Source organism: Zonotrichia leucophrys, chromosome 2, assembly GCF_028769735.1.
Source record: "Zonotrichia leucophrys gambelii isolate GWCS_2022_RI chromosome 2, RI_Zleu_2.0, whole genome shotgun sequence".
Classification (NCBI taxonomy): domain Eukaryota; kingdom Metazoa; phylum Chordata; class Aves; order Passeriformes; family Passerellidae; genus Zonotrichia; species Zonotrichia leucophrys.
In genome coordinates this window covers 28,410,853-28,435,652 of record NC_088171.1, presented here as the reverse complement: position 1 = coordinate 28,435,652, position 24,800 = coordinate 28,410,853, and the positions used below count along the sequence as shown (strand labels likewise).

General features: G+C 36.6%; 1 protein-coding gene across 1 annotated transcript in view; it reads left to right on the top strand.

Annotated features, from left to right (window-relative positions):
- THSD7A (thrombospondin type 1 domain containing 7A) overlaps positions 1–24,800 on the top strand; it is a 264,860-nt gene that overhangs the window by 994 nt on the left and 239,066 nt on the right. Inside the window, exon 2 of the mRNA XM_064704399.1 lies at positions 11,514–11,595. The gene's annotated coding sequence lies outside the window, so the exon portion shown is untranslated. The remainder of the gene's footprint in view (positions 1–11,513; positions 11,596–24,800) is intronic.

Sequence of the window (24,800 nt, the reverse complement as noted above, 5' to 3'; positions counted from 1 at the left end):
TCTAACACTGAGTTTGGGAGACTTAATTCTGAGTGAATTTTCTGATGTGGCTACATTTAACAATTTATAAATCAGCACTAAGTTCAGAGAAGCTGCACTGAAGAAAGTTAGTTTAACAGACTCGAACTTCACAAAAAATGTCCACTTTCTAAAGACTGACCAGGTCATCCTTTAGTTTTAATATGTGTAAGATAGCATATTAAAATAATTTGCTCCTTTTGTAAAGGTCACAGGACCTAGGCTGTCCTTTCCTGACTTTAGTTCTCTTTTGCCAAAGGCTCTGTTGAAAAAGCCATTTTTTATAAGAGGTCTCTTTGAGAGTACCTGGAAGACAGTCAGGGACAAATGTTATGAAAGTCACTTGAGAACATCCTGCTGTGCTTTGGGAGCAGGTGATTTTCTCAGGTACAAGTTGTCCATGACTTGTTCCTGTTTCAGCTATACTATTGGCTTTATTTTGGAATGACTCACTTTCTCCTAAGGCCATTGATATAATAAGAGACAATAATTTAGAGATTTTAAGGCTTTCTTTAAAAATCCAGATTTATGTGGCTGGTTCATTTTGTGAGGCCTGTTCTGACTTGAGATTCAGAAGGACTGTAGAGATGTTTCTTCTTGTTATGTTATCAGAAGTTTCATTGGTTTTATGGCACTACTCTGGAGTAATGCATGTTTTCTGGTGAGGTGGTATGGGCTCTTATTCATCACTATTTTTTCTCCTTGGAACAGATTAAGTCTTAATACTGTCAGGGGCTTGCCTTTGTAAACTAAGGAATTTGGAGCATCTCTAGCAACTACCACATTATTTCTGATGCTTTATAATTCATTTTCCAAGGCAGTACAAAATACCAGAAATTCCAGCTGTGGCTAGGCCCTTGGAGTCCACATTTATCTCCCACATTGTGCATTTTATGACAAGGAGGAGTAGTGGGAGGCTGACAAAGTGATAATACTGTGACATAGCACTTCTATAGGCTATATATCACAGCAGTGTACCATATATTACAGCAATCATATGTAGTGTGTCTGTCACAGCTGGCCAGAAGAGCTGGTGGGAGGGGTTGCTGCACTCAGGCATGCCATCCAAATCCACAAGAGAGCAACAAAGTCTTTATTTGGATCCTATTGAAACACTAATGTGGACAGTAGAAAAAGAGAACTCTATTGTACTAGGTTGTACTTGATACTAATTTTTTTATTGAATTAATAAACTTAATTGAAGTAGTAAAATCCCATGCTTTCCCTTCTTTGTAATTCTTTAGGTCAGCATGTGTAGGGTGAAATACCTTTTCACTTATGTCTTCCTGACTGCTTTAAATTTTAAAGGTGTAAGTCATTGGTTGATCACACTTAATTGATAGTTAACTGATATCCCAAATGTATTTGTAATGTAATCAGGAAAAGAAAGAATTTTAGTTTTATTTTAACAGCTGCAAAGCTATATTAAATTGATTTTTATCCATAGCAGTGTACCTTTTCTAGCTCCATTTCATTAGACTGACAAGTAAATGTGTAGATAATATAAAAGATATCCTAGAATTGCTTATTTTAATAATTTGAAAAAAAAATCTTGCATCTTCATTTACTTTATTTTGTGCTTGAGACTTTTACTTGACAGAGGTTGAAACCAGGACTGCAACATCTTGTGAAGAAGATGCAGGAAAAGATGAGCTGGAATGCTAATATTCACATAGATCCCAGGTTTCAGTCTGCTGTGATGGATTGTGATGATGTAGAAGTTACTCTTCCTTTCAGAAGCAAAACTATTCCTGAGCTAAATATATTCAATATCTTCTTTGAGCTGTTAGTTTATCATAAGCATAGAATACATGTCAGAACTGTGCCCTCAACTCAAATTACCACATACAAGGCAGGTATCCAAATAATATAAGAAGTGGTTGTTGCATTTATTTCAATTCACAGACCATGAGCAATTTTACAGTAGTCAGTTTGCCATTTAAGTTTTGATTTCAGCAGGCCAGTTTTTCTTAATTGTGTGTGTTAGACCACTTGGAAATAATTTGCATACTACAAGCAGAAAATTACTTTTGTAATATATAAGTATCCACTTTAATATCCGCTTTAACTTTCACATGGTTGACTGGTGGTGTGTGGATATATAGTAGCTTTCTTGAAATTTATGTATGAAGACCAAGTCTCTCTTTCCACAGTTGTCCTTATCTCCTCAGTCATATATTTGGCAAACATGTTCCTATCCAAGTAGCTGAAGTTGCGGTCTTTGAATGATGTTGTAATTAATTCATTAGTCCTCATATTCATTAGTCCTCATATTCATATATAGATATGTGACCTATTTAAGATTTGTTTTGTGATAGAAACTTGGAGGAGAAATAAAGGTAATATTTACCTGGATGGTCATATAAAGTAGCAGTGGGAAAAACAAAATTTAACCTTACGATGCCTGTGTAGAGAGGGTTCTGAAATATTTGATAAAAATAATAGTATATATTTCACACTTTATGATGAGAAGAAATGTTCTGATCACTCATCTTCAAGAAGAAATAATTGAAATTGGGTAGGTGCTGTAAAGGGCTAATAGGATGGTCTGGTCATAAGGAGATAAGAGGTCCTGATTTGTTTGACCAAGTGAAATGAAAGCTATGTTGGACTCCATGGACTTCAGGACTCCATCTGCAAACTCAGGAGGACACTAGCAGAAGGGAAGCAGAGGCTTTTGGTAAAGAAAATTGCTCTCAAGAGAAAAACTGACTATTACCCTTGAAAAAATTGTCTTGCAGAAATTTGGAGAACATCCTCCTGTAGGAGCACATGGGTTGTGGAACAGTGGGAAGTGTTGGGAAGTACTGCAGGAGTTTTGAGATGGAGTTTCTCTATTTTTCCAGAAGGGATTATGTGTGCCCAGGAAGTGTTTGCATTTGGCTCCTATCCAAGGTTTAAATGTCGTGCCATGCAGCATGCCAGTCCAGCTCTCCTTTCAGGCTGTTTATAATGAAGCTTCAGAAATTCTTCATTGCTTTTTGGGGCTTGCCAATGTTCAGCCCCTCTTGAGTGATTGTTCTTCTACGTCAGCTTTAAGCTGCTTGTTGCTCCTTAGCAGGCTAAAGCTGCATTGTGTGCAGCCTGCCTTTCTATTCTTGATTCTTTTGCCTTTGCTTCAGCAGATCTCTGGGCTGGCTGAAGTGGGACATAAATCTCTTCTGATCACTCACTCCTCAGCCTGTACTTAGGTCTGTCTCTTCCTCTGAATGGCTTTATACACTTGCTGGGGTATTTGTTGTTGATTTTTGACTTTTGGGAATTTGGCTGGCCCTCTTAGGGGGTTCTTTTGTTGGGAGAGATTTTTTTGGAGTGGTTTTGTGTTAGGAAAGAGAAACGTATTGGATTTTTTTGGGTTTTAGGTTTTTGTTTATTATTATCTTATTTAGAGTTTTGTACATTGTCTATACTAGGCTTGAGCGCACTGGAAAAGCACCACAAAAGTGGCTGACAGTCTTTGTTACAAGGTTTTTTAAAGCTAAACTATCCAATTAAGAACTGATAACTAGATTTTTTTCCCCTTTTAACTCAATAACTGATCCTCAAAAGCCCACAATGCAGATTTTTCTGCCCAATTACAAAATGCCACCCAAACCCATAAAGAAGGAAGCAGAAGAAGCATGAAGAAGAAACCCAGGACGACACCCTGTGCCCTCCATCCACAACATACTAAAAATCCCAAAACCTAAATTTCTCACCGAGTGATACACCTACACTACTCTCTACAATCTATTTCACACTTTAGTAGATTCTAGTCTGTCTTGAAGTTTAGGAAACCTTCTCCATGAATGAGGATCAAAGTCAGTGCTCCCCTGGGGGTCAGGGCACCCCAGAGCAGACAAAGAAATATTCCTGGTGCCCTGGGTTTCCACATACACTCTTACAGATTTCTTCTGAAAACACATAATATTCAAAATGTTTTCAAATGAGAGCTGTTTGGTAAAGGGATATCAAAAAACGGGCAATGTAGATATTTTTAGACATTCCTCTGTCACACTCACATACCAAAAGCAGTGAGGAAAGTGAATGTAGTAGTTTGTGGAGCTGAAATTCTGCTAAAAATGACAGATTTTTAAAATAAAAGTTTAGAAGAGCTATGGTCTGCTGAATCTTGTTGGCTTTTTTATCTCTCATTTTGTGTTGTGTGTAAGAGAGTGTAATTTTGCTTTTCTGTAGTATGCCAGCATCTCTGGTGGAGCTACACATTTCAGATAACGGCACAGGCTTCTATTTATCTCTCTGTTGTTCCTTAGAGATGACTTTTGGATGTATCCATTAGCATCCATAGCAGAGTATGTGCTGTACTCTTCCTGCTTCAAGTCAGGATGTCAAAGTTTGGCAAAAGCCGCTCTGTCCCTTGGAGGGTCCTTAGGTAACCTGGTGCTTTGGGACCATTTGTTTGTCTGTTTGTAGGGTAGAAAAAGGTTTACTTCTAATGTAACTTTATTTAGTAGAAAGATACTTTACATGAGTAATTTTAAGTAGGTTCCATCTGGAGAAAGGTAAGTCTGTCTCACTTCCCTGGCCCAAGACCAGTGGTGATGGTGGCAGTATGGAAGTGGGAGTCTAAAAGTCATCAAACAGCTGAGTTTGAAATAGGGGTGTGATCACCCCAGCCAGAGTGAAAATAGCTGTGAGACCCTTATTTATACCATGGTTAGGAAACTTGGATGATTTTTTCATTATGTTTATGGAATTATTTGCCTCCTCACCGGCTTTTTGCATCTGTAGTCTTGATTACTGTACACTCTTTTGGTTTTATTTTTATTTAAGTAACATCTCCCTTTTACTTACTATTCACTTTATTCCACCTACTCTTATGTTTTTTAGTGTCTACAACTTCAGAGGCAGTGGAAAGCTTAAATTTAAATTTTTAAGCAAATGCGTCTTCTGGGTGAAAATTCTAAGTGTATAAGGTCTAATAGAATTATATTGAAGTATACGTGGGTAACTTACAAGTACTTGGTTTTTAATAATACTTCTGGACAGAAATTTCATGGAGTCTTTACTATTACTTTAGCTTAAAATTTTAGCCAAGTTGTAAAATTATTTAATTTAAGGTAAATTACCTAAAGGAGGAAATAAACACATGGTTCTTGCCTCAAGTAATGTTCTATATGGGATCTTTACTACACAAAGATTGAATTGTGGTATCTACCAGAAATGCAGATAGTCCTTTTGATATGTGTAATGTCCTTGGAAGGCAAAACTACATTTTGTAAGAAGAACAAAAAAGGTATTTAATGAATTTAGTAATTTTAACAACTATTAATTATATCCTATATTTATTGGTCTTTCTCTTTTCTTTGTGTTTCTCTAAGCTGGTTTGTTTGTTTGTTTGAGGAAAGAGAATAAAAGTGAAGAGAAGCCTACCCCAGATCAGTCAGTAACAATCTTATTATCATGTTATCTGCTGCCTTAAAGCATGTATAGTTTTTAAGTCCTACTTTGAAATTAGCCAATAAATAAAACAAACTAATCAGAAATCTATATTTTCAAAAAATTAACATTATAGAAATATGCTTCTTGGTGCTGTGAATTTTCTTTAAATATGTGCTGGTCAAAGAACTTGGATTCAAAAGGCTTCTCCTGCTTTGCTTTCAGGGGGACCTAAAGTATAAATGCAGTATTTTATATTCCCCCAAGTCTTTAAGAGTTCAGTTTTGTCACTGAAGGGAGATGTATTCTCCTATTGACTTTAATATATGTAAGACTGGATTCCAGTAGTCCAGTAACTAAATAAGATGATAGTCTTCCTCCAATTAGATAAATACAAAAAAGATTAATGTTAAAATAATTGAGGACAGATCAAGACATTTTGAGAAATCCACTACAGTGATAATGTGATTATGTGGATTATCAGTTGCATGTAAATCTTACTAAGGATGATGGATAGAAATCCCAGATAGAAACAGTTGTAACAATGCACCTTTTGTGGTCTCTGAAATTAATTTAATAAATGTTTTGGAGATTGACTAATACACAGATAGGGACCTTTTTGTTTAGGTCAGTGCGAAGTCAAATATATCTTGGAGATTAGTATTGATCAGAATAAAGCCAAAATCAATCTTGGATTTTGAGGGTCATTACACTTGGAAATAGAATGCAATACTACAAATGTTGGGCTGTGGAAAGCTTTTACAGTAATTATGGGAAAATAATCTTTTACAAAGATGCGATGTCTAAAAAACAGATCAACTGCTAAAAGATTAGTTATTTAAATAAGTAATAAATTCAGCTTCTTTCAGCTTTCCTTAGTTTGAGAGATGATATCCAACAAACAGTTGCTTTTGTAACCATTAAAGTTGGTAATGAAGTTCCCTTTTGCTTCAGTGCTGGAGGGATTTTGCCCTCCCTGTTTGGAAGCTGGTTAACTGATATTTGTTTAGGAAAAGGTTAACCTATGTTTGTTTAGAGAGTTGTTTTTGTTTGGTTGATTTTGGTTTTTTGCTTTGTTTTGTTTGTTTAAGTGGTAAATTCTTTTCTATCTTGACTCATTTCCTTAGATGTTTTGGTGAAACTTAATTTTCACCAAAACATCTAAGTGAGGGGAAGTACAAGTGGAAGATGTAAATTACAATACAATGTACCTTTGGAATATTGCATAGCAAGTATAATCAATTTAAATGAAGGGGAACTAGTGTTGCTTGCTATATCAGAAATCTTTGAACAGAACTTTTTATTTTTGTCTTTAATAGATTTTTTTTGTTGATTTTGTCTGGTATAAAGTCTCTGGCTTCTGCAGCTCATTTAAAAATAACCTGGTGGAAATTTTTAAGTATCCTACCTGAGAATTTTCAAGAGAAGTGAGTCTTTGAAGATCTGAATTGACTGAAATGCCTATCTTGTATTAAGTGAAATAGTGAAAATGGTATTTTGTAGAAGATTCCTCTGTAAAAGATAAAGTTTTCCCCCTTATTTTCAGAACCTGTTAAAAAATGAAGGTTGTTTTGTTTATTTTTTGCACAGAAATCATCTTCTGATATAACTTTTTCTGCAGAGAGCACTGGATGATGTTCTCCACAATTAATCACTACAACTGCATTGATATCTGTGATTATACTTTGGGATGTCACCTAGGCTTATATATTGAAGTTCCAAAAACTATATGTAAGCTGATGGATTGTGCATTTATATTTATTTTAAAATGGATACATATTTCTAGTCTTAGTGGTGTGTTTGAATGCAAATAGAAGTCTCTGTGTTCGTGTGCATGTGGATGTTTCAGGGACCATGTACCACTCTCCTTGAAAATGAAAGCCCTATATAAATGCAAGCTATTGATATTGGAACTGATCTTCAAAGCTGCTCCATTTAAAGATATTTAACTATTAATAATGAGCTACATTACAGATACATTAGTTCATATTCTGAGAGATCAAAGTGCCATGATTATAGATAGCAGTTCTCAGGCTGTAAAAGTCCTTTTACCTGAGCAGCTCTTCTTATCAGTGGACTTCTCTTGAATTTCTCATAGTAGTTATCCTCAGAGAAAATCTGTGGTGGGTATATTAAGAAATTTGCCTTACTTGTACCTGAAATAAGACTTTTAAATGTATTGCAGAATACATTACTGCTGAAATGTAATGCAGAAATCTAGAGAGGACTAATATATGCTGGCTTTTGCTGCAATGATATTTGCTTTGGCAGAATCAGCCAAAAAAAGACAACAATTCACTAGAAATCCCTCATAAGTGATTTTCAGAATAATATTGCTTAATGATCAGAATGAAGCTACCTTTAAAAATATCACAGAAAATGGGAATTTTAGTGTAGAAATATCATTGTTCTTACTGAAGTATTTTGGATGAAATTTGCAAGCTTTTCCAATGGGCCTTCCCCCATGGGATAGTGTATGGGTCAGTTTTACTAAGTAGAGAATGTTTGTCCCCAACTGCTCCCCATTCCTCTGGTTCAAGGACTAATAAGAGAAGATAGTAGAATTGAGTTAAAGAATTTTCATTGCTTAGGTTGTCCAAAGAAGGAATTAATATAGTAATTGTATTATAATAGTAAATTTATATATTCTGATTTTTGATGCTTTGGTTTTCCTTCAATTAAACTAATGGATAGTGATCAGAAAAAGTAGTGATTTTTCTGTTGTGCTCAACCTTTATATTAATACTTGTTTACTCTAGCAGTTATTAAATAAAACATATAAAGCACTAATTTACCTTGAGCTGACTAGTGAGCCCCAAATGCCTGTGAATTCTGCATATCAATCTTTTCTGAGTATGGAATTCAAATGCCGATATATTTAATATGCAAGACCTTTAATGCAGAAAAAAATACATAATGAAAAGTCATGAAGCCACCTGATTAGTTTATTTAGTTAGTTCTGAAGAGCCCACTCAAAATGGGTCAGGCTTGCACTATTTGAGCTGACTTTGAGAAAGTTTGGAGGCAGTAGATAACTTGACCTATATTTTTGAACTGGGAGTTTTAGAAACTGGGCTGAAGGAAAAATCTTGTAAACTTCTTTTCATGCACGGAAATATTGAAGTTTGGAGACTGACTTAATCTCCTTCCAAAAATTCATATATTTAATGTGCACCTGAGTTAGAGGCTGCTTTATTTCTTCATCTGAGAGTTTTAAGTGAAGTTTATTATAATTTTATCTGTGTAAGAGCAGAGGAGGCTCAAGTTGCATTTATCCGGGCATGTGTCTATTAAAAAGATATGTCTGAAAAGTGATTACTTCTGATTTTTAATGATTTGTTGCTTCTTCCAGTAGTGGAATTGAGTATTTTAGAAGTAAAACATTATTTTTCTTTTTAAAAAGATTAAGAATGTTACAGGACTGATACTGTGTTGCAAAGTGCTACTGCTTTGATTGGTGTCACAAGTCTCCAATATGTTTTGATCAGCTCTGTCTCTGGCTATGTTAATATGCTACGGTTTCTCAGAAAACACATCACAGTCCACATCCTTTGCCTATTGTGCTATTACCTGTTCATCACAGAAGAAACAAATTGTCTGACGTTTGAGTTGGAAAGATTTATGGAAATTTCAGTCTATTCTTAATTTAAAAAAAACCCCTGTTAACAGCATTAGTAAAAGTGTGATGTTGGGAATGCCTGCCAATGATGTGACTTGGTGTGTTGCTTTTTTAATTACTCTCTCTACCTTTCCCAAGTGGAAAGATGGCCACCAGAATACAAAAAAGTTTGAGAAAGAAGAGGTATTTACCCTTAGTTACTGCAGTTTTTCTTTTGCTGATCTAAATTGCCCTCTTTTAGTTTTTCCAGATCTTTCAAAATCCTCTACTAAGTCCCAATAGCTCTTATTTGCTAGGATTTCTGCATAAAAGAATGACCTATAATTTGTTTTTCTTATATAGGAGACACCTGTAGTGTTCAAATAGATTTTCACTTGGGCCTTTTGGCACTGACTACCGCTAGTATTCTGTTGTAATTCAGTATTTTATATGCTGACTTAACGGGGCTTTACAAGTTTACCATGAGCATGTGCAAGGACCACTTGAAAATGGAGGAAGGTGGGTGTAGAAATCATCCAGCACACACAAAATGGTGGCATGATCTGATCAGCTGATGCCAAGGACATTGTAAAACTTTACTCTAGATGGCGTCCTTTTGGACCACTTTTATATTCTCTTTACACCATTTGCAATACTTTAAATGATGCTGCTTTCTGGGCAAATATCTTCCAAGTAACAGATTGTAATAAATGTAGTTTTGTGGGTCTGTGTTTGAAGAATGTAGTGGTTTGCAGATGGTTTTGCCTGCCCCATTCAAGTATTTAGGAGCACTTGGGACAATCACTTTTTTCTTCCAAAAGAAGCTTGTCAAGAAACGAAGAAAACATCTTAACTCTCTGTTGTGATGGCAGCAGATTTGGTGACCTAACTCTTTAGTAAATTTGCAGATTCATTTGAAGCAAACTTATTTGGGGAAAAGAGCAAGTATTTGGCGCAGTTTTGCAATAATCAGCTTTCTAGTGTCAATTCTTTGTGTCAGAGTAGAAGTTTTACTCATGGGTAGCAGTGGTATTACATGGCTCCCATCTGAATGCTGCATGGTCTTTGGGTATGCTTGAGGCATAACTTGTCATAAAAGTGCTACTGATGAAACAAAAGCCCTATCCTGTTTTTTTTTTTTGTCCTAATTGCCAAATAAGAAGTACAGACAATGAAGACGAACCATGCTTACTGAAATAATGTAAAAGAAAAATCAAGCTATTCAACTAAAGTAGTTAGAACATTTTTGTTGCTTAACTTCTGTGATTTTCTTTTTTTATATATTTTTTTTTCTGTGTAATGCTGTGGTTAGCCCTACAAGCAGTTTCCTAATGTAATATCTTTGTATGGACTGAAGCACAGCTAAAGCATGGCAGGCAGTTGCAATTCAGTGCATGTGGCGTGGGAAGAGTGACTTTGTGTAAAATCAATTTGTGGGGCATTTTAAAAATTAACTTCTGTCATTTTTGTTTGCTTCTTCCTCATGAACAAAGGAGACTTTCTTTTGGATATATAAATGGAAATGTATGCTAATGAGTAGAAAATTCCTTCATGAACTCTAAAAGAGGGTTGCAATACCAAGCAGAACTGAGATTCTGTCTTCAAGCCTCATCAGCTGAAGGATGCTTTTTGAAAAAAATTCTGCCTCAGGTCACAGCTAAAACATTTATTTAACTAGTCTCATTATAAAGCTTTATAGACTTCCAAGAGAAATTAATAATTCAGAAGGACATCTGTTAGTAAATAATTTAAATAACCATTTTTAAGTTAACAATCATTAGTTACCTGTGTAATATTTCTGAAGAACAGTTCTCCAATTGAAGACAATGTGTGGCAAGACTACAAGAAGAGAATAATTTGACAGTGTTTAATATATGAAACACATTCACAGTATTTAATGATTTATGCTTTACTGCCTTCTGTAATCCTCATTTTTAGCATTTGACCTCCAGAGTATATTGTGACAATGAATTGCACAACACCAAAGCTTCTGTAAAAAAACTGTTACTTGCGTTTGAGACTTGTCAGTAATTTTATTAAATGGCCTCTAGTTTGTGAGGCTCAATTTGTCTTTCATACCTTTGATTTTATGCATTTCTGCTCTGGTCACTCCGTGTGCATTTCTCTTTCATGATGAAAGACACTTTTTTAAAATCTAAAAGTCACAGTCTTATCTTTGAGCATCCATGTTGTTATGCCCTGTGTCTGTTCTAGTTCTTCTCTGTAATGGTGTAAAACAAACAACAACCAGAATTCGAGCTACTTTCATAAAGTCACATTTTGAAGATTCTTGCTTTGCTATTGAAATCTTTTCCAATTAAATCTCCTCCCACTCTGTCCCATTGCCAAAATGAATAGATTTTTTTCTGCTGCTGGACATCAAGGAGGCATTTTCAGACTGCTCTTCTTGATGACTTTAAAATGCCATTCTTATAAACTGGTATAGAGCCCATCTCTGTTTATTTGTGATTGGGTTTGTGTGTGTGTATTTTTGTAATACATTGCTTTATGTTTATAGGCAGTGGATTTCACCTGTAATTCAACTTTCCACACTTGTGTGAAAGCCTTCTGCAGCTCTGATCATTCTGAATTATTGACAGGTATGTTTTTCCATCATTACCAATTTTTGAACAGTTAACTTTTCTGCACTTACATGTGGAAATGTAAATATCTCTATCTACAGATAGATTAAATATATTGTATTTTAGAGATTATATATCCATATAATATATTTATACTTATGTGATATGTTGTAATGAATGAATACATTACCTTTGTAAATGCAATATATCCTTTTATTCCTATATAATTTCTGTCTTTTATTGTGCTCTCTGTGCTACTGTTAGATACACATGCAGTAGATACTCATAACTGGTCTATTTATGTTGAATAAAATACTATTTTACACAGAAGTGTGTGTATATGCACATACATGAATTCATGTACTCCCATATTTGGTTTATCCATCAATATAAAAGCACAACCATGTTTAATCTTAGCTTTACTGGTAATTTTCATATGTACTGCTTAATCCTTACACTGCTAATTTTGTAAAATTGTCAGGGACAATTCCTAATTTTGTAGCTGTTTTTTTACTGTCAAAATTATGTCAGTGTTGCAGGGGAGCTCATCATGGGGCACCCAAATCTAAGACTTAGACAGAGATGCTTAAAAATAGCGGCTGCCATCAAAACTTATTTTCAATAATCCCATATCTGCAATATGGATTCACCTGGAGACAGGAATTTTTTTATGGAGGAAGGCCCTGGAATATAAAACTAAATTATTTTTATGAAGTTTAAACTTTGTAAAGCTCTACCTCTGTGGTTTTAACTTTTGCTGCAGTGGGATGGAGCACTTGTGATTTACAAACGATTCACTGTAATTTTGCAAGTGTTTGGAAACAGCTGTCTGCTAGAGAAGTTCTACAATTGGAAAACATCACTGAAGCCCAGTCTGCAGAGATCAGTGACATTTCATTCCACCTGTCTCATGCTCTCTCCCTACAATTGCTGTTGTATCCTGGGGAGATTTGGTCACAGAAGAACCAGAGGTGTTCATACCTTCCTGAAGCAGCACAGGAACTGCATAAGGAGCAGCAATATCTGTATGTGCACCCATCACAGGTGCCAACACTGCATGGCAGCAGTGTTCCTGAGAAGGGGGACTTGCTGAACACATGGGGATGTTCTGTGGGCTTTGGGAATGCTCACCTAGGGGAAGGTTCTGTCTGGTGCGCCCTGCACTTACACAGCAGAGCCCCAGGGACTCGCTGGCAGCTGTGTGCTGCCCATGGGTCTGTGGTGAAAGGGAGGGATAGAGCCAGGTCAGGGCTGCTCACCTCCTGTGAAGGGTTATGGTTTCAAGTATTCTATTTTTATGCAATAGTAATGCTACTTTTATGTCACACCTGGGGCCAGTCAGACACTGAGATGGCTCTTTTGGTGTTCCATGTGGTTACTGCTTTGTGTGTTTGGATGTGCTTCCACTCTAGGAATCCATCAGCTCATTTAAAATATGGCTCTTAGCCCGTGGTGGGTAAGGACATCCTTGTTGGTTGTTTTTCTTGCAGTTGAGTGTGACAAAGAGCCTGTTTGTTGAGTAAACTCAGTAAAGAGTTCAGCTGGGTCTGAACAACAGTGTTAAGGAATATCAGGCTCTCCAAACAACCCAGAAAGGATTATACCAATTTTTTTTCCGGCTGAGAGGCTGTATTAACAAAATAAAGAAAACGGAAGGAAAACAATTACCTCCTTGCTTCAATAAACTTGGAGAGTTTTTTAAAATGTGTTTGAAATCTGGATGTCACATTTAAATCTAATTAGACCTGGAAAGATGCATGGTGAGATTGAGCCAATGTCTCCCAGTCAGCCTTGCACTGCAGTGCTTCCAGCAGAAAGTTGTTGCAATGAGAAGCAGAGTTTGGATGAACTTCTCTTGCTGTTTTGTTTTTGATTTTATTTATTTTGGGTTTTGTGGGTTTTGTTTTGTTTGTTTTTTCTTCAGAGAAATGCTTCTTAAGTACTGTTTATATGCTGTGACCTCCTGTGTGATATTGATTATAATTAATGTTGAAATAGAGTGCATCTGCATTTAATTTTAAAAAGAATGAGTCGGAAAGCATTGCTTAGGCTTGGAATTGTACTTTGTTTTCATGCTAAGATATGTTGCTTCTTGTTAGGAGAAGAACCAAATATTTGCATGTGTCTTGAAATGGTCCCATTTATTGGATGTGAGTGCTTTTATCTGAGTTCCAGTTTAAGCAGTGATGGCAAGGCTTAGACTGAAGATTTTTGATAACAGTAGGAATTCTTGTAGGAATTATCTTTTCTTGATTTAATCTTGCCTGTCAGCTATGAAGAGTTGTGCCTTGTGGTTGGCTGTTTATTAATTAGCTTTTGTCTGGTAAGCACAGGATGGAAAGTTACTCTTGTAGGCAAAGTCAAAACCTCAGAGGGCTGAGGCAGAGCCATTTCTTACCCCTGGGCTCAGAAGGAGCCAGGATAAGCAAGAAATGTTGCCTGTCTTCTTCCGTGGTGCTATTTTCTCTATAACTCCTCATCTGAAGGCAAAATTGCTGGGAAAAGTAGACAAATTAATAGGAACTTTAGTTTCTCTCATCCAAGAATCTGATTTGTGTGAGAATACTTTTTGGTTTTGTTATTAGAAATAACCAAAATAATTAAGACAGCACAACTCTGTGAGTGTTTTTCTGTGAGAGATAATTAAAAACTAAACTTATGATTAAAATTTAGTATTTGTTAAGTTATATTCAGTTGGGTTGGTAAGAAGAGGAAGGATCTAGCATTTTTATTCCTTTTTTTGTTTTAAGTTAGAAATTGTTTTCCTGTGTGGATGGGCATTTTTCTGCAAGAGGTGGTTGTTTCCCTGCATTATATGTCATATCTGCTGAAACAGACTTACTTTTGTGCGTTCTTCTTCTTCTTCTAGCCTTACAAAAATAAATACATCACTTGAAGGTACAAGGTGACACATCCTTGGGGTCCTTTCTACATAAGATTAACATCCACCTTCACTTTAAGTCAACCAGAAGTTGGACAGAAAGTGCAATGCACTTGTTAAACTCTGGATGAGACCTGAACTACTTTCCATTTGTGAATTATTCTCATTACATGTTTTTCTCTGGCTTTAATGCAAAATAGGATTAAAACCTGCTGAACTTTAATCCTGTTATAACATTTTGTTACCTCACATGGTTAGTTGACTCCAAGTTGAGTATTCTGTGGCAAGATTTGTCCATGGCTGGTGTCTCTCAGGGGCCAGTGTTATACCACTGGTCCCTCTTGAACCTCTTTCTGTTAAAAATGTTTCACTTTAAATCATAATGCCTTGATTTTAGTGTTTTGGTTGTCGTGTTGCTCGTGGCACTGCAGGAAGTTCCTGGGGCAGGACATTACCAATGAGCCCTGTGTTGGAATGCCCTGATCTGCTCCCATTGCTGCAGGACAGAGCTGACTGAGGCAGGGACCCTTGCTCCAGCTCCAAGGGGCCAAGCAGTGGCCAGAGCTGCCCTTGTATTGCAGCTCAGCCACCTGAGCAGGGCAGGGGCACCTCTGGCAGCTTCTGCACCAGCTGCTGCTCCCAGGCACTTGAGGAAGCTCACGAGAGCGAGCTGTGTTGTGTACCCAAAGGTGCATAACAGTGCCCATGGGGTGGCTGTGCTCCCTGCAGCTGCCTCAGGTGGGGACAGGGCCCTCCAGGGCTGCCTGAGCCCCTGTGGCTGGCAGAGATCTCAGTGCCCTTTAATTGGCATCCCGTGGCTGGCTGCTCATCTCCCCTGCCTGCAATGCACAGCCCGTCCCCCTGCAGTGCCACTCTGCTGGGACTCGTCATGCTGGCACGGACCCTGTCCCTCTGGGGGTCCTGTCAGCACTGCTGTCCTCAGGATTGTTTTTCAAGACATGGTTATCAGTTTAATTTGCTTAAAATTTGCCATAAGGAGAAATAGGCAATGAGGTCTTTCTTCCTGGGAGGAATTTGCACCAGGCAAAACCTGTCACAGAGCATTTGCTGCACACTATCGCACTGTGCTGCTGAGAAAAAGACCAAGTGAAACTAAAATAGTTTATGTTGCTGTTGAAATTTTACTCCATTATTCTGTGCTTTTAGGAAGACCAGATTCTTTAGGAACCAGGCTGGTTCTTGGTGCTTTAAATCCTGAAATCTCAGGCCTCTGACTCCTTTGTCTTTGCTGTAGATAGTTTTGTTGTTGAATAAGGTAATGAATTTCAGTGGGGAGTAAGAAGAAAAGTAGCTCTCAGCATATGGAGAACCTTTCCCACAGAGGGGGAAGCCACAGAGTAGATGGATTTAATACACAGGGTGAACTTACTGACCCTGATAAAGACTTTTGAGCCCTTGAAGTCATCTTTAATGATATGATCAGTTTTAATACTTGGTGGTGGTTATGCAAATTTAGAGACTGAAAAAATGCATGCTATAAGATCTAGAGCCACTGTATCTAATACTTTTGACTAGATCTGGCATGAGATAAAGTTTGCCTACTTGGACTTTCTAGAAGAACTGATTGTCTGCTATGTGATGACAAGAGCTAAGGAGTACTTGTTTTCTCCTGGAATCTCTTAAATTACTTGTTCTTGAATCAGTGCTGGGGAAACTGATGTAGAGATAGAGATTATGTATTTGTTCTAAATGGTAGATATGTGATTTTTGAAACTATCTCTTTTTGAATAATTTTCATCTAATATTGAGTACTCCATGCAAATTTAATAACTAAAATTTATTTTGTTCGAATGGGCATGGCACCAAAAGAGTAACATAAATAAACAGTTATTGGTGTTTCACAGGAGGATCAGGAGAGAGAGGATCTGTAAGGCTTGGGATTTTTAATTGTTTTCCTCTTTTCTTTTTCTTCTTTTACCATCCATGGTAAAACTGATGGCACTTAGGCAGGGTGTGTTAAGCTGCCCCCTGATCAAACCCTGTCACTGTTTTCAGTAAAGCAACTTCATAACTTGCAAATATTATGAATTATTAATAACGATTACTTTGTCCTCACTTCTGGATTCTGCAAGGATTTGTCACCAAAAAAGTCCCAGTACAGCAGTACTCCTTAGCAATTCCATGTCTGATGCTCTGTTTTATATTTGTTAACATGTTTTTCATTAAAAACTCATATTTTATTAAAACAATAAGACAATCTTAAAAGCATTTCAATTATTTAATGTTGAGGTGTTGCTTTTTTATATAATTGTCTGTATTGTTGACCTTTCTGTGACATTTTCAGAATCAGTGTCACACTGAGTACAGATCTGTGGATCATCTTTGGTTGGCTGGTTTTGTTTTAAAAGCACCATTAGCTTTGTCATTTTATATTGTTTTACTTTGTAACTGTTTGAACTTTTCCTTTGTCAAGGCAACACTGGGGAAATCTGTTGGCATTTTTAATACTTTGGGATCTGTGCTTTTTGTTTCTGAAGACCTAAAAATATTGTACAAATGGTCATTATTTAATAAATTTTTAATAACTAGAATGTAATAATCACTGTAAAACACTGATACATTTTTCTACTTCCTTTATAAGCAGGAGAGATACTTTTTGAACACTTCTGCCTTTTGTCTCCTGAAGAAAACTTTATCAGAAGATAAAAGCTTTTAACTGAACACATTGCTTGGTAACTTAGGTGTGCCTTTTAGTTGACTGTGAAAGCATCAGCAGAGTGTGAAAATTTGTGAAAGGTGATGCTTTCATGACCAGACTAGCCGGGAGAGTTTCGACCATAGCCTTAAGAGTTCCAGTTTGGGTGGGAGTTTTTGCTTAGATTTTTTATGTCTAATGAAGCTTGATGCAAATAGATCTGTGTTTGTTTAAGAGTAAATTGAGACACAATTAATCTTTTTCTCTAACTGTGTTGGTAAATTGGGTTTTGTAGAGTATAGAAAGAGTAATGTTGAAGTGTTTTAGGATCTGCTCTGTGAATTCTCTTTGAGGTGATTAGAACAGACAGCTCCTGGCCCTGAAATCACCACAACTACAGAAAGGATTTTGGTTACTAAGAAATATCACAGCAATAGAAATGTTTTCTTTAGAAAACAGACTGACTCCTAGTTAAGAGGAGAATTTCTTTAAAACATATAATTTATTTTAAAAGGGGTAATGTATATTCTGGTCAAGACCCTTTGGATATTTTCATGACATTATCTAAATATTTGGGAATCTTTAGGATTGTTGGAAATATTTTGGATTATTTTATCACATTCTCTTTATGTCTCCTTTTAATGTTTATAAATAAGCATTATAATATTTTAACTTCTTTAAAGTATATCCCATGATTTCAAGTACTCTATCATGTGCTTCTAGGGAAATTGTTTCGTTGTTAGGGTTTAAACACTGTTCCCTACTATTCTTAATCTCCCTCTGTTGTTCTTGGGTGGTATTTTTTTTTTGCTCAGGGAACTGAGCTTGGGTACTATAACTGAATGCTGATACAATTAGTGCAAACCCAGTCTAATTTTATTTTTAAATGTTTTCCTTTCCTGTGCTGATATAATGAAGGAAAACCACTGTGAAATAAACCCAATAACTTGAAAAACAACACATCAGTTGGTCAGAGCAGGGTGCTGATAATAGTCTATCATCATCAAGAGTGTTTACTCATCAAGAGTAGGTCTTATGAAATCTCTTATTTGGGATTTGAGTAATATCAGTGTCTATGAAAAATTTAATACAAGAAATTGTTAAATACTTAGACATCACCATTATTTTGAGAAATTTTGTCATTACTTGTGGGACTATGGGTTGGCATGAAAACATTTATTTGATCATATTGGTCTGTAATGGGTTTTAGTTTATGAGGAAGCCGCAGTGAGCTGTTCATGCAGTGAACAGTGAACCTATTGAAATGTTTCACCCCAAGTCTGAGATGTGGCACTGTGTGCCTCATGGGAAGCTCTTTCAGAGCAGAGAGGGGGGCCCTGGGAGGGATCATGCAGAGGGGGTGTTGGGCTCGGTGTGGGTTGGGCTGTGTGGTCCTGGCTGCCTGTGCAGCTGCTCCAGAAATGACATCTCTCACACAAACTGCTTCAGGTGATTCACTCTTGAGATGCCTTTGGATCCCTGGTGGAACTGCTAGGCAGGGCTTTGGGCTTTGTACTTTGAAAATAAAAGCCCTTTCTCTCCAAGGTATAAGTGACAAGTTGGTATTGAGGCAGAGCCTTCAAAAGTGTGTTCTGTTCATCAGCTGTCGGAATGTGTGAGGCTTCCTCCCTTAACAAATGGTAACAAAACAGATAAAAGCCCTTACATGGTGTTTGATAACATCTTTGAAGGTCTCAGGAGGCCTATTAACAGTTGGTTGTATGTGGGATTGTCTTCCATATAGTCCTTCAATAAAGAAATTATAAAAATAAATCCTATCAGTTTTTCAGGAATGAACATGAAAATGAAGGTTGCTAAGAACCCATGAGCAGTCTGTTATAACAAATGAGTGCCAGGAGATGTGGGCTTGCTTCAGGGTCTTTGCTACCACAGAGCATTTTAAGAAAAGTATTATAATTTGATCATAAAAGGAATAAGTTGAAAATTGTATCAGAAATCACAGAGCAGTTGTGGATATTATTTGTGTTTGACTGACAATGTACCAGGGAGAGAATGTAATGATACACCCTTCTCATTCAAAGGCTTTATTTTTAGTCTTACTTTCACAGCTGTTTTCATCTCCACCACTGTAAATCATTCATACATCATAAACAATTTAAGCTGTGCTGTTTGTTCCTGAAGTATGAATTGGAGTATAAAATTCACTGGTATCAATTTGTCCTTAGGCCCAAATTCTGTTTGACTCTCAAGCTGTCTCCTAAGTAATTAGCAGTATGAAATGATACCTTCCTAGTGACTGAAAGACTTTCAATTTCAGTTTAACTTAGATTTTATTGTTTGATCCTTTAATATGTTCAGTCTTTCTCCTTTTTTTGCTTTAAAACAAAGGTGTAACAATCTGGATTGGCATGAAATCTTACATGAATTATCATAGTTAATATTGCTAAATTCTAAGGCTTCCCATGATTGCCAAAAAAGTTGAAAGATTGTTGTAAGTAAAGCTTTGTCATAAAACTTAAAGCAATGCATAATTGATTTTGAGTGCTTAAAAACTAAATAAAATATCCCATTGTAAATTTTGAATTCCCAGGTTGGGACCAGGATATTGAGCCCATTGTTTTCAGACTGGCAATTGTTAAATGCACATCACTAACAAGAATACTGCTATTACTTCAGGAGTTACACTGTAGCCTCTTTTTGTACCTTAACTCTTTTAACTCTTTCCACAAGGGACTCAGAATTTAAATTTTTATGTTTTTTGATTTTTTTATAAGTGTCCTCTTATAGGCTGGTTTTATTTGAAGGGCTTACAAAGAGGGGTTTTACTGAATCCTCTTCCATTCCTGTCAATAAGTAAACTGTGCTATGGTTTCCCTGATGTCCAGAAAGAGGAAAGACAAATTGTTTCAAGTTTTTTTTGTGTTATGATATTCTGCAGCACTTGATTTGCTGCTGTATTGCTCACTCCTGACTGTGTGGGAATTCAGCTGGGGAAGTTTTTAGAGGAGGGGTCTTGTTTCCTTAGTTCTCATGTGAAACTGGAAACTGAGGCATTTTTCTCTGTGGTCACTCAGGAGCAAGGTGATTTTGCACACCTCATCTATAGCTAAATTTGGGAAGCATAAGTTACATTTTTGTGTTCGTCAATACTGTTTTACAGAAGTCTCAGGTATTGTCCACAGAGAACTCTCCTTGCTTAATAAATGATTTAGAAACTATCATTCAGCTACCAAAAAGATGTTCAATTTGAATCTTTAGAAATGGGCCACCACAAATAAATTTAATTAGGACATGCTGTCCCAGAAAAAATTCCTGCTTGACTTTGAAGATCTGGAATAAAAGTATTCATTAGACAACAGCCAGCTACAGGAGAGAGGAGGCAGCAGATTTTTTGGTTGTGAGTTTTGATTTTTTAAAATTTAAATCACAATGTTTGCTTATTTTTTTCCTTGCATGTTGATATCTCAGTTCCAAGTACAACACAGTTTAGCACGAATAAAACTATTTTAAAGGGAGGGAAAATGGGGTGGTTGTTGAATGTGGTACTATCAACACTGAACTAATAAGCAGTAATAATATTACATGTTATGTTTTAAATACTTTGTCCTCTTCCCCATCCTTTTTTAGTATTTAATTACATGCAATTGAAGAAAAATGATCATATGGCACAAAAGCTGTCCTGAATGTTGTTTTATCAGAACGTGCTGTCTTCTGTCATGCCCTACATTTTAATGTAGGCATAAACTTTTCAATACAATTTAACTATAAATACTGATTTTTATTCATTTTTGTATCAGAAGACAAATGGATGACACTGTGACTTCCACTGGGTGTAGCTCACTAGATTTTATTGAAATCTACCTTCTCCATGCTGTAGCAGTGAAGTTCTTTTTGATAAAATAAGAATAATTTCTGCGTTTTCTTTTTTAATGTTTAAAAAAGCAATCACCTGATGAGATTGTAAGGTTAATGACTGACTTTCAGGAGAAACTGAGTTTGTCATATCTACCTCTGAGTTGCACATCCAGTGTCTGATTCCCTAGTCAATGTGAGTTGATAAATAAGAGCTTGATTTTTGTTTTGTGTTTTTTGGGTTCTGTCTGCCTTTTTATTTTTGTTAATGGACCTGTCATGTTCCTTCATCTTCTCTGCAATTTCAAGTGGAGATAATCTTGTAGCTAAATGACCTTTTTCTAACTCATCCCATACACTGAAGACATGATTTGTATTTGTGCCTGTGTGCTCAGAAGAAAAGTTGGAAGATCAGAGACCTATAATGGAAAAAATCAGAAGAGTAAATGCAAAATGAAGGGAAGATGGAAATCGAAGTAGCCTGTCTAGTTGCATCTTATTCAAACTCTCAAATGCTTACCAGGAAAACCCAAATGCCAGTTTTGATCCTGAAGTTCAGAGGAGCTGGACTTGTGTGTAAAATCCATGGAGTGATTCCAGTGCCAGTATCTGCAGAGGAGGTGGCAGGCAGATGGGTGATGGAGCATTGAAGGAGAAATGACATGGTGACAAAACTTGAAAGGTGTGGAGGAAATACTAATCACCTTTGGGGTTTGTGGGGGATGTGTTGTTTGTGAGTTTGTGACAGTGCAGCACAGTGAAGAGTTGTAGGGATGGGGCACAGGTTGTACAGAAACTCACACAGCTGAGTCTGGGCCTGAGCTTACTTACTTATTCTATAGGTCTTAACACTTACCTGGCATAGCAGGTCCAAAATAGATCACCAATAGGAAAATGACTTCTAGCTTTTTTCCTCCCTTATTTTGATCACTGCGGTGGTTTTGAAACTCAGAATTTTTAATGGAAACTAGACATTAGTAAGTGCTAAAATAGCTGTCCCTGAGCCAAGGCTTCACACTCTGTTTTACATCCCAGACTTGTAAGGTGCATATCCCAATGTCCAATGTGCATATGTAAGGTGAAGTCTTGCTGTGGTGGGGTAAATCTCTGTTTGGCCCCTTTAGAAAACAGACAGCATCTTGCCTTTTCATGCCAGCTGAAGTCAAAGCAAGGGTGGAGATCTGAGCGGGGCAGGGTGATAAATCTGGAGAGTGGAACTTGCTGCTTCTCCTGCCAGGACAGGGCCATTGTAAGGGACTCTCATCCTCTGAGGAGATGCTCCTGTAGTAAAACCTACATGAGCTGAAGAGAAACGAAATCTTTAGTGGCTCCCTCTTTGCAGTGTCTCTTGACTAGGTAAGGCAACAAAGCTTCCATGGTTGTATTGCTGGAGGTGGAAAAATACCAGAACTCTTCTATGATTTGATGATCTGCTTGTTCCTAAACAAAGTCTTCTCTCTTCATGGACTGTGTTCAGAGCAGCAGTATAAAACTGAGCTAGTTTTAATCACCTTCAGCACCCTGGCAAAGATGCTTCAAGAGATTGTGTGTCTGGATAGCTTTCTTCAGACATGGTGCTTCTTTCCAGTGCTAGTGGTTGGTTACTTTATGAATTGAGCTTCTGAAATCAAGCACAAAAATCAGAGTAAGCCTTAATGGGCCTTTTCAAACAGCTCTTTTAAAGGATATGTTCCAGGTGGATAGATCATTTTAACCTCTTAGTACAATAAAATGCTTATATTCAGTTAAAGCCATCTAATTGGATTCCTACTCATAGTCTCTTTTTCTCCATAAAAATGTAATAGTACGTCTTGACTTTTATTTTATTGCAGTCTGGCCTATTTCAATTGAGCTTAACTTCATTAGAGAGTGCCTAACTTGGGTAGAAGCAAAGCTTATTTTCTTACTTGTGTTAATATGGCAGTAATAATTCATTGGACAGGCCTATTGCTGTGAGGATGAGAGCAAGGTGCAACATGAACTGCCATGTTGTAATTTAAGATTAAGTGTGTGTAGCTTTTAGACAGAGATCATTCATTGAATATGTGCAATAGGAAGGCCTGGAGAAAGTTTGAAAAGATAAATTTGCATGTAGTAGAACATTCAAAAGACCCATTATACACATAAGCTCATGCTGCCCTTGGTTTCGGTTTTCATAGCTGTTTATTTGTTGCAGCCTGAAAGTCAGTGGAAAGTGAGGAAGCTGCGCAGGACCCTGTCTGAGCCTGGCAGCCAGCAGTGCTCACAGGGACCACAGCTATCCATTTGTTCTTTAAACACCACCTTTTGTGTCATTCACATTTCCTCATGACTTTAAAATGACTAAGAGGATGTTCCAGCAATTCACAACTTGCGTGTCACTCATAGAATATGATTATATTTGGGCTGTAATTGTGAAGTAGCTCTTGTAAAAAATCTTAGATGGCAAGACTTTCTTGGATTTCTTCCACGTGGAATCCTAACTGTGACTTAAATCTGTATTGCATAAGATTTGTTCTGTGATAGATTAATTTCTTAATTGTTTTAGTTGCATAAAACAGATTTATTTTCCCTTCAGTCTGTCCAACTTCCTCTTGGCAGACAGGAATTCTAAACATTTTAATATCCTGATATAATATCCTTTTTAAAAGGATTGATGTGTCGCATTGAAACTTTATAGAGTTTCTTTACTAGGCTATCAAGCATAAAACTGATGTGTTGCATTGTGTTCCCTTCCCTGGAAGTGTTTCAGGTAAATGGTTATATGCAAGATATATTAAGCCCTAAGCAATATGAAGGAACTGAATTATGTAGCTAGCTTTGGTGTTTATTCCTTGCTTGGTCAAGAAATTGGGTTAAATGCCAGGTATGTATAGAGCCATGTGCAGTACAGTAACACAAAACATTTTGTTGTCATTGTCACTAGTTGCCCGTTGGATGGTGTAAAGGTTGACTTGGATTCTCATAGTTAGCAATCAAACTTGTCAATAATCTCATTGGCTAGATTAAAATAATGCAGCATTTTGTGGAAAAGGACTGTGTGCATTTGTAATAGTAGGCAATCTCTAAAATAAAAAGTATATAATTTGATATTTAAAGTGAAAATTATTGTTTAATTTCTTTGTTACTATTTTAAAATTTATTTTTAGATGCATACTACAACTGTCTTCACTAATGATTCCTCTTAATGGAAAAGCAATAAAAAGATACAGTTCTGCTCTAGGGTATTTGAAAATTGCCTCAAGTTTTCTAAGTAGCTCAAGGCATTTTGACATGATAAGTCGAGGGCTGTTTCTGTTTTCTGTTTGCAGTGTCTCTTACAAATTCATGTCACATTTTGTATTACATTTGATAAGATAGAATTTACATCTCCTCCTTTTATGTATTCTGTGTGAATAGGAGATACCTATCATTTAAGAGATAATAAATTATTATCTGTGAGTAAAATTTATCTTCTAATGCCTCTTAGCTATTTGTGATAATGTTATGTATGTCATGTTATGGGGGTTGTAGATTACTATGATAAAAAAGGCAAATAGAACTTAAAATAATTCATATGAAATAAAAGAAAAAAATAGATAAAATCCAAGAACTCTGTCCTGCCGTTGAAACAGATTATTTCATTTGGTGTTCAATTTCATCACAGAACTGTTGAAGTCATCTTGCAGCTGTATCTGAGTGAAAGTTGGTTAATAAATTTTGTTGTGGTCTTTGACTAGAACCAGCTTCATGTAAGAGGGTGGGGATTTTCCACAGTGATTTTTGAGAGCTATTCACATGACTTCCATCTCATATTCACTTTAGCTACTATGTTTGAAGTCAAGAACGTAACTTTTAGTGAAGATACTTTTGGCTTGCACCCTAGAGGAGATTTCCCTGTGTTATATATGTTAG